The sequence below is a fragment of the Triticum urartu genome, chromosome 3 (genome assembly GCF_003073215.2).
Source record: "Triticum urartu cultivar G1812 chromosome 3, Tu2.1, whole genome shotgun sequence".
Classification (NCBI taxonomy): domain Eukaryota; kingdom Viridiplantae; phylum Streptophyta; class Magnoliopsida; order Poales; family Poaceae; genus Triticum; species Triticum urartu.
Genome location: NC_053024.1, coordinates 742,787,537 through 742,798,325, shown reverse-complemented (window position 1 = coordinate 742,798,325; position 10,789 = coordinate 742,787,537).

Sequence of the window (10,789 nt, the reverse complement as noted above, 5' to 3'; positions counted from 1 at the left end):
CATACATCTTGCGATATTTCTAGCTCGTTAGCTGACCGCTAAACATTCGTCGATGGAGTATGCTGTGATACATTTTGGCCCCCAATCCTCCCCTTCAAGGCTACCCCGACACTTGTCCACTAGGGGAGCCGTCGCCGCTAGCTCGCCAGGTCGACGTAGTCTTCTCCGCCGGCCAGCGGGGGCAGCCGCGACGGCAGAATAGATCGTTGCAAACCGGGGATGGCTGGGGTAACATCAAGAGAGTTGCCGGGGTTGAGAGTTAGGACTTGTGACTTCGAGTTGAGATGCTGTCAAACCTTGAAGGTGGGTTGAGCGACGGCCGGTCCTTGTTTTCTGGTCCTCTCCTTGCGTCAAGCGAGTCCAGCGACGGCACGACGGTCGGCGGCCGATAAGAAGGCGATGGCGGAGATGCGGGAGATGCCAGCCGCCGGAAGTCGACGTCGGGGGTGGCCGGGTAGGAGGGAAACGCGGTGGCGGCGGCTGCTGAGTCGGGTCGGAGTGGTAGGGGTGCTGGCTACTAGGTCTCGGCGTGGGGATGGGCCTCTAACGCTCTAACTGGGCCGGGAGACGGGGATGGTCGCTCGAGATTTGAGAGGGCTCTCATGAATTCGATCTTTCCAGCTTTAACTCATTTATTATAAACATCGAACCGACTGAATTTGAATTTCATTCGGTTCGCAAGAAATTGAATTTCTTTCTACAGGTTGAGAAATTCGGTTTCGGTTTTGGTTTAGTTTTCGGCTGGTCGGTTTTTATGCCCACCCTTTGACAAGGGAATTTTTTTTTCCAACCGGGCTCACAACCCCTTTTCATTAATTTCGCAATCAACGGAAATACATCAGTATGTGTCTAAAAGACCAAACCACTAGCCACTAACAGAATGGAAGACACCACCACCAGTTGTTTGAGAGCTAAATGAGACTGAAAGGGGGGGGGGGAGCGAGTTAGTGCATCATCAGGAAACCCACCGCAGGATGATCCTGGAACGGACCATCCGCCATGGGGCGAAAACCTGATGACACTCACCAAGCCACAGCCCAACGAAAACAAAAGACCCAAGGTAAGATACGATGATAAACTTCTGCGACTAAGTGAACTCCTGCCAGAAGACATAAACCCAGCGGGCATCAAATTTGACAAGGGAAATGGACTAGGATTAGCTATGTCCGGGCTTCACTGCTACAGAAAACACTAATCTGAAACAGGTTTCCCTCTCTTTTACCGGTTAGGATAGAACCAGTACTAATAAAAGTATTTATACCGATGGGTAAAATTATGCAGTACAAATACTATTCATATTGTTTGTCATAACAACAGGCACTACATCAGTATAGGTTTTTCCGAAAACCCCTTTTCCATGCCTTCTTTTTTTTAATCGGTGCCAATAAACTATTCCTGCCAGTTCATAACGCCAACGGTCAAGGGATGTTTTTGCGAAATGCTATTTGGTGACCTTTCCCTGGGAGGCCAACCCCACTCGTATTCTTTTCTTATTGATAGAGCAAAAGTCCTTTTTTTAGAGGGTTTTTTTCCAAAATTGCCATTTGCATTTTTTATAATATGAAGCATGACATTTTTGTCTATCTGTAATGCCCCCATGACAATTTTTGTATTAAGAGCATGAAATTTTGATAATTAGTAACATGGTATTATTATTATTATTATTATTATTATTATTATTATTATTATTATTATTATTATTATTATTATTAGAACGATATTTTTATTATGAAGAGTATGGCATTCTTATTTATTAGTAACATGGCATTTTTTGTTGTCAAAAGGATGGCAATTTTATTATTGACAGCATGGCACTTTTATTATTGTTGGCATGGCATTTTATTATCAAGAGGATGGCAATTTTTATTTTATTTTCACTCACTTCACATTTTTTATGAATTTTGGCACAATGGAACAAATGAAGCAAACAAAATAACAGCATTACATTTTGCCTCTGGTCGTTGGCAAAAATAAAGAAAAAATATTGTCTAAAACATGGCTTTTTTTCCACAGCAAAAACATATTGATGGCAAAACTCATTAAACAAATCGGATCAAAAGGCATGTTTTATTTTTAGTACTACCATTTTTTCAAAATATATAAATTAATTTGGATTTTTTATTAAGTTTTTTTCCTGAGCAGAAGACTTTTTATTAAGTTTTTTTAGTAAAAGATTTTTTAGTAAGTGGCATGGCAGTTTTATAAAGACTGGGCCTCTAGGCTAATAGTGGTTTGTACCGGCCCTCTCCCTGGCGAACTTGAAGGCTAATAGCGGAACTAAAGCGTTCGATCACTATATACATATATAAAAAAAGAACTAAAGCGGTCCATCCCCTCCCTCCCATGACGACTAATCGCTGGTTATGACTTATGCGGGTACTTATTTTGTTGGTCTACCCACGCATAATAACACCAACAGGTAGCAATGGTATATACATACTATATATCAGTGGGGACCCAGAAAAACGGCAGGCCCCAGGCAAGCTTCGAAGCAGTGTAGCTACAGTACTGCGTTGTGGCTACAGTCAACGAATGGAAACGCCCTCACACCCCAGGTTGATGGTTCAAGTGTGATTGTTAAGATATAGTTGATCGATAGTTTCAAAAAATACAGTGTGATTGTTAAAATAAGAAATAAGCCAAATAAATTGTAAATGTCATTATGGTGTTTTCAGTAAATGGTGTTGAGTGGGTTGATGGTTCCAATGCATGAGGTGACTATGGTCACTGCTACTACAACCACCAGGCTTTACTTTTTTAGTTGCAAAGATATAGAATAAGGCCGCTAGCTAAAGATAAAGATAAAGAAGGCTAGCTAAAGGTAAAGTTAAAAGCATGTATGCCGTTGCTGTAAATGTGTTAAGATTAAAGACTAACCGTGCATTTGCCCGTTGCAATGTATCTTTGAAATAAACGTAATAAGCCAGCTATGCTTCGTCTTTATAAAGCAATTTGCTGATGTTATACAAGCTTAATACATAAGGTATACGTGCAATTATAGTAGAATAAATATATATTGTACTATAATTATAAATCTAATTAAAAACATATTTTTCATTTCTCCCATGTCCATCCGACACTGGCCATCCAGCAAGTAGCCAGCTCAAGGTGTAGCTTCGTCTTCTCCCTTTGAGATGTAACACAAAGTTCATCTTTGCCTCTGTGTACACGTAGACTCCATCATATCAGCAAACATTAGTCTCACCTCAATCAGTGACGGAGTCGGGATTTAGTCACAGAGGTGCCAAGAAATATCCATACAAACAATAAATTAAGTTTACATAATTTTCTTCGGTAATATAGTTTAAAATTCAAAACAAAAAATGAAAAGTTTCTTAATTTGCTGCAATAAAATAAATTACATATCCGTTAATTAAAATTTGGCTATATGACGACTAGAAAGCGTATAAATAAATAAGTTTATCTAAACTCATCTTCAGTACTAGTTCTTTCCAGTATAGATCACCACATATATAATAAAGAAAGATTTCTTCCATTATATTGGCAAAATGTCTTCTATGTATCTATATCAATGTTTGAGTGATAGAAAAAGCAATAGATAAACTCCAAATTTATGGACTGATAAGAAAAACAATGTTGAACTACAGTTTATCACTAATATTGAAACATGGTAGATATACTATGTTGTCGCATCGCATGTGCCAAGTGGCGTCGAGGACGGTGTTATTCTTATCAGCCACTTGTTGCACATGAGATTAGGAAAGAACTTCTGAACAGACGTGCTTTTTTTATTTTACTTATTATGTCTCGCCGATTTGTGACAACCAGATCGAAGAGCGGAAGTTTCGACAATTGTTGTTTTGGCCTTTGCTGCTGGGCTAAGCCTTATGCTTTGTAAGGAACACACCCGCCTTGGATCTCAATGCAGCATTAATTCCATGATTGTTTAGTCTCACCTCAATGTTGAAGAGTTGACTTAGTATGCTTAGTAATTAAGACATACAGGTAGTGGGGGATTTACAATTTCGTTGTGGGGTCTCCGCGCCTCGGATCTTAATGCACCATTAATTCAGTGATAGTTTAGTCTCACCCCAATGAGGCTGTCTCTGGAATAGCTTCTTGACTTTCATCTTTTTTTGGGTCTATTTCTTAGCATTGCGGGTCTAATCAAGTAGTATTAATACTATAACCGGCTATATAACAGCTGGTTATTCTGTCGTAGATCAAACTGACTGTCACACTTTGAACTCTGTTTTGATGCTATCGTAGTTTTCATACTAAGCCCACAGTGTCAAGGAGTCGATGCCACTTTCAGTGCCAACGCTAGTATAATTTACGTGTCTCCATGAATAGTTTGTCTTTGTTAGTTTGGTCCATCTGAAAAGAGGTAAATACATCCGTGGTGCTTGAACTTGTCGTGGATGGTCACTTTAGTGCCTGAACTTGAAAAATACGCCAAACTGGTTCTAAAACTTGGCACGAACATGCAAATACGGTGCTAATCCTGTCTGTAGACATAAAGTGCGTCGACATGGATTCGTATGTGGCTGACATGGCACTGACATTGTAAGGGGTCCACTTGTAGCTATGAAACATGATAACTTAGTAATCTACGACTCTATGATTAGTGGGCCCGCCTGTCAGTAATTAGGAAAATTAACATAAAAATGCCCTAGACAGGAATCGAACCTGCAACATGACGCTTGGTCCATGCTTCGCTAGCCAACAAAACCAGAATTGTATTGACGATAATGGTGGCCCTTCTGGCTTAATGTGGTTGAATCAAAAACGGTCGTGTACATCAACGGGCTGCAGGTAGTGGCCCATTTTACACAGGCTATTTTTAATGTAAAAATTATGTAAATAATAATCATAATAATTAAAGTTAGATTCAAATATTCACGTGTAATTAATAATTACCTCATGCTACACAAATATCCATGTGCAGACCAAATAAATATAAAGCGGTTTGCAATAAAATAATCATAATAATCAATGGGTATTAAAAAATGTTGTAAATACAAACATTTAAAATACACAGTCATGGATTATATTTAACAATTATATGAATAATTAAAATATGTAGTAATGAAATAATATATGAATAATAACAATGTTTGTATAATATAAATAATATATTTCTTTTATATTACAGTTTTGTACATATTCTTTCAATTATTCAAACATTTTAATATTTATATGCATATTTTAAATGTTTGTATTTGCAAACATTTTTAAGTAGTCATGGGTTATATTTAAAATATTAACTAGCAATGTGCCCGTGCGTTGCAACGGATCCAAAGTAAAATAATACTTGTCCACAAACTTGAAAAAAATACTCTAGTTTTGATATACATATATCACTAAAAATATATTATGTTTCACTCAAAAATATTTCTCAGGCTGTTTTGATGAGGTGAGGAAGAGATGTGGTTGGTTTCAAGATACTAAGGTGTTTTCTGGACATTGGAGCAGAGAAGTGAGCTATTTTTACAAAAAGGTCACAACTTACCTCACCGTTTTTAGATGTAGATCTAATAGTCAAAAATTACGGATAGCAGACACACCATCATCACCAATTGAATCTTTTATAGGAGTAGAGATTTCTAAACTATAAGTTAATATTTCTAAAAATTACAGTTTTAATAAGTTATTTTATTGTATACCTTTAGATATTTATATTTTGTGCACACTGATATTTGTGTGGCATGAGGTAATTATTAATAACACATGAATATTTGAATCTAACTTTTCTTATTATGATTATTATTTACTTTAAAAATATAACATGTGTAAAATAAGCCACTGGCTGCAGTCCATTTATGGACAGAAGAGTTTTAGTTAAAATACATTAAGAATGAGAGGCCGTCTTAGTTATCAAATCATATTCTATGTTGTGGGTGCGACCAGCTCACAAGCAGCAGGTTTGCTAGTTCAAGTCCCTTCCGGCGCATTTTTCATATTAATTTTGCTAACGTACTGACAGGCAGGCCCACTAATCATAGAGACAGATAGTATTCAAGTAATTGTGTTTTGTAGATATAAGTGGGCCCCGTGCCATTTCAGTGCCACCTCAGCCATATACTGTGCCATGTCGACGCACTTTATGTCTATAGACCGGATTATCACCGTATTTGCACGTTCATGCCAAGTTTCAGAACCAATTCGGCGTATTTTTCAAGTTCAGGCACTAAAGTGAACGTCCATGGCAAGTTAAAGCACCACCGGTGTATTTACCTCATCTGAAAAGCCCAGTAATTTTGGGCTGTGGCGCTGCTGCAATGTCAAAACTTAAAACACATAAACTAATCATTCTTCTGAAATTCTTTGGTTTCTGATCAGCTTGGCACGTGTCAATCAACTCTGGAATAAGTGGGAGATTCAATGCTTGGTGCTTGTGAGCTTTTCCTTGCAAGTCTGCCTTCACTTGTTCGGGAGCATTCGCAAGCGCAACATGTCTCGTTTCCTTAGCTTGCTGTTATGGCTGGCATACTTGTTGGCCGACTACGTCGCCACCTTCACCCTTGGCCGCCTGACGCTGCACATCGATGACCCACGCCACCAGCTTGTACTCTTCTGGACGCCATTCCTGCTGTTGCACCTCGGTGGCCAGGAGACGATCGCGGCCTTCTCCATGGAGGACACTGCGTTGTGGAAACGCCACCTCCTGGGCCTCGTCTCCCAGGTTGTGCTTGCAGTGTATATTGTGGCCAAGTCATGGCGCGCGGACAAGAAGCTCTTGGCACCTTTGGTACTGATGTTCATATCTGGGACAATCAAGTATGCAGAGAGAACTTGGGCACTTATGACAGCCAGCAGCACAATGGCACCCGGAAGTTCTTCCATAGCCGATCATGTGATGCGCGTACAAGACGACGTCATCGACGATGCAAAATCCTATTTTTCTGAGCTGGCGAATGTTTTATCAGGGGTGGAACAGAAGCAGCAGCAGGGTCGTCTCGATGATATGGCTTATCAGGGGCTTGTGAGGGCTGCTGGTAAGGGCCTACGGATGTGCTTGGATTTTCTGACGGACATGACCCCTTTCGTAATTTGGCCTCAGAACGAGGAATGCATCATCAGGCAGGCCGTCAGTAAGATTGAAGGTTCAAATCCAGAGGCACGAGTGCAGGTTGCTTATAAGCTTGTTGAGATCCAGCTCTCACTTGTCTATGATTACCTCTATACCAAGTATGGAGCGTTTCAGTTCCGCCTCAGCCTCATCAGCAGTTGGATGGAGCGGTTGGTAACATTTGCTTCAACCTGCACAGCCCTAGCATTGTTCTTGAAGGCAAATCTTGGTGAGGGGTCAATACCCCAGTACTACAGCAGGGAAGACATGGTAGTTTCTTATGTACTGCTAGCTGGTGCCATCGCGCTGGATATATCCTCCATGTTCCTGGTCATGTCATCATACTGGCCTCAGTTACGGCAGAGAAGATGGTTTGGAGCAGCTTTCATCCTAGTCAGCCGTGTTCATCCAGAGAGCAAGCCTCTGTGGTCAGAGAAGATGGCACAGTACAACTTGGTTGACACGTGCATCCGACAAGAAGAGCGTACCGGCCTACGAGGGTGGATAGTGAGGAAGACAGGCATGGCTTCTGGTTCTGGGATCAACCACACGCAGGTTTCTACCGAGCTGAAGAAACTCGTCCTGGAGAAACTGCTGCAGGTTGCAACCACCCGGAGTGTAAATGACTACTGGGATTGGGATTTCAGCAAGTACCGTGGTCAGTGGCTGCAGTGGGAGCTGGAGAGCAGCCTTGGTGAGGAAGAAGCTGACATAGCTGGAGGAATCCTGTCTGATGGCATCACAGACGGCGCCTTGTATTTTCCGGCAACGGCCCTGATTTGGCACATCACCACCGAGATGTGCTTCTTCGCCGACGCCGACCAATCCCCGGCCGCGCCCACAGCTCAGATTAGCGTAGAGCTTTCGAGGTACGTCATGTACCTCGTCGCGAAGCGCAACTTGATGAGCGGCAGCAACGGCAACTTCGAGATCGGCAAGGCGCTCCGCACCGTGAGGACAGTCCTCCAAAGGCGACCCGGCCTCGACGAGAGGGGGCTCCTGCAGTTCGTGCGAGGGCCCGGCAGTGAGGTGACGGAGCCGTGCTTCAGCCGTGCGAGGGCCCTCGCCGGGTATCTCCTCCGGATCAGCACGCCATCCCGTCGCTGGGAGCTCATCTCCACGCTGTGGGTCGAGATGCTCTGCTACCTCGGCCCAAACTGCGGGGCTCCATTCCACACCAAGCATCTCAGCACCGGAGGTGAGTTGGTCACCCACGTCAGGATCCTAATCATCACGCTCGGAATTCCATTCCTCAAACCAGATGCTTCAGCCAAGTTTTGACTGTGCGTACATCATTGTCCTCTTCTCGGTCGCTTGTTCAATGATCTTCTGCGTTCTTCATTTATGTATAATAATAAGTCGAGGGGTGCTCGGTCCACAACGCAGCAAGTGTTGTGTTTTTCATTTTCTGTTCCAACTGATGTTGTACTACAACGTTGCGTTCTTTTCGTCCTGTAGCTGTACCGTTTGGAATCAACCCAAAGCCAGCATTCACTAGTAGTAATTCTGGATTTGTGGGATGGCACTTGTCCTGGCATGGCGTGTCAGCGGTGACCGTGATCACCGCGTGAACTTTTGTAAGATTTGATGGAAGCGTTCCTACTCCCTGATGTGAGCCGTGAGGTGTTTATTTATACGAGACAGAAGCCCTGTCGTGGCGTACAAGAGTTTGCGTATGATCTCCAGGATACGTACGAGTTACAGGAGGAATTGAGAGAGGAAAGAGAGTTACAACCTACTACGATTACATAGAGATTACACCGGAAACGCTACAGCCGTTGTATCGCTAACACCCTCCCTTAATCTTAACTATCCTAAGTTGAGATTATTCTTGAACTCTTCAAATGCCTTGACTGAAAGAGCTTTAGTGAATCCACTGTAACTTGATCCTTTGATGGAATAAACCTGATTTCTAGTTTCTTTGCTGCAACCCTTTCTCGTACAAAATGAAAATCAATTTCAATATGTTAGGTTCTGGCATGGAACACTGGGTTGGCAGACAGATATGTTGCTCCTAAGTTATCACACCAAAGACAAGATACACGATGTTGCTTAATCCCCAATTCGGCAATCAAGGATTCCATCCAGATAACCTCAGCAGTGGCATTAGCAAGAGATTTGTACTCAGCTTCTGTACTTGATCTCGAAACTATGGTTTGTTTCCTAGCACTCCAGGAGATAAGATTAGAGCCAAAGAATATTGCAAAACCTCCAGTTGATTTTCTATCATCAGTACATCCTGCCTAGTCAGCATCAGAAAAAGCACTAATAAGAGTAGAATTGGAACGTCTGAACTAGAGACCCAATCTTGCAGTATGCTTTATGTATCTTATGATTCTTTTAACAACTGTCCAGTGTGTAGTAGTAGGTGCATGAAAATACTGACAAACCTTGTTAACTGCAAAAGATATATCTGGCTGTGTCAAAGTTAAATACTGCAAAGCTCCTACGGCACTCCTGTATTTTGTGCTATCTTCTTCCTTGAGTGGTTCACCTTCAAATGCTGAAAGTTTTTCTGAAGAAGACAATGGTGAGGGTGAAGGCTTACAGTCCTTCATACCCATATGTGTAAGTAGTTCAGTAGCATATTTTTCTTGATTCAACACTATGCCATCTTGAACCTTCTTAACTTCAATGCCAAGGAAGAAATGTAGGTCTCACCCAGATCCTTGAGAGCAAACTCTGAACTTAGGTCATGAAAAAGAGCATTAGTGGCACTTTGTGAAGAACTTCCAACTATAATATCATCAACATATATCAACACAAATATGATTGCGTTTGCCTTGTTATAAATGAAGAGTGATGTATCAGCTTTGGATGCAACAAAACCAAGCTGCCTCAACTGAGAACTCAACCTTGAGTACCATGCTCTTGGTGCTTGTTTCAAGCCATAAAGCGCCTTATCAAGCTTGCACACATAACGGGGTTTTCTATTTTCATACCCAGGTGGTTCCCTCATGTAAACCTCCTTTTCCAAAACACCATGCAAAAAACGCATTCTAAACATCTAGCTGTCTCAAGCTCCACCCCCTGGACACAGCAATAGCCAGTACAAGCCTAATAGTTGCAGCTTTAACAACGGGGCTGAAAGTATCTTCATAATCTAGACCATAACGTTGCTTGAAACCTTTTGCAACAAGACACGCCTTATACCTATCAATTGAGCCATCTGCTCTCTTTTTAATTTTGTAAACCCATTTACAATCGATGATATTTTTACCTCTTTGCTCAGGCACAAGATGCCAAGTTTTGTTTCTCATGAGTGCAGAGTACTCTTCATCCATTGCACTTTTCCACCCCGGATCTCCAAGTGCATCATCTAACTTTGTTGGTTCCCCTGCAATAGACAACATGCCATATGGTATAGTTCCATTAGTTCGACCTTTTGGATTCCTTATACCTTTTTGTAGTCGAGTTGTGACACGCGAGCTTGTTGGTTGAACAGGATATGTAGTTTGTTGTAATGGAGGCAGTACAGATTCAGCCGCAGAGGATCCTGAAGAAGCACCGGATCCACTTTGCACAGCAGATCCGGAATTAAACCTGGTGACCTGCGGTGTGGCCGCTGTTCTGAATCAGAAGTCGCAGAAGATCCAGAACCCGTCGTTGTCCGCACACACGTGGGGCGAGGCGATCCCGAGCGGCCCGTCGCTGTCTCTGGCGCATGCATGCGCGTGGAGCACGGGCCCGGCGCTGTGGAGGGTGATGCGACGCCTAATCGCTGGCTGGGCTGGCTCCTGCCAGGTGCGCGATCCC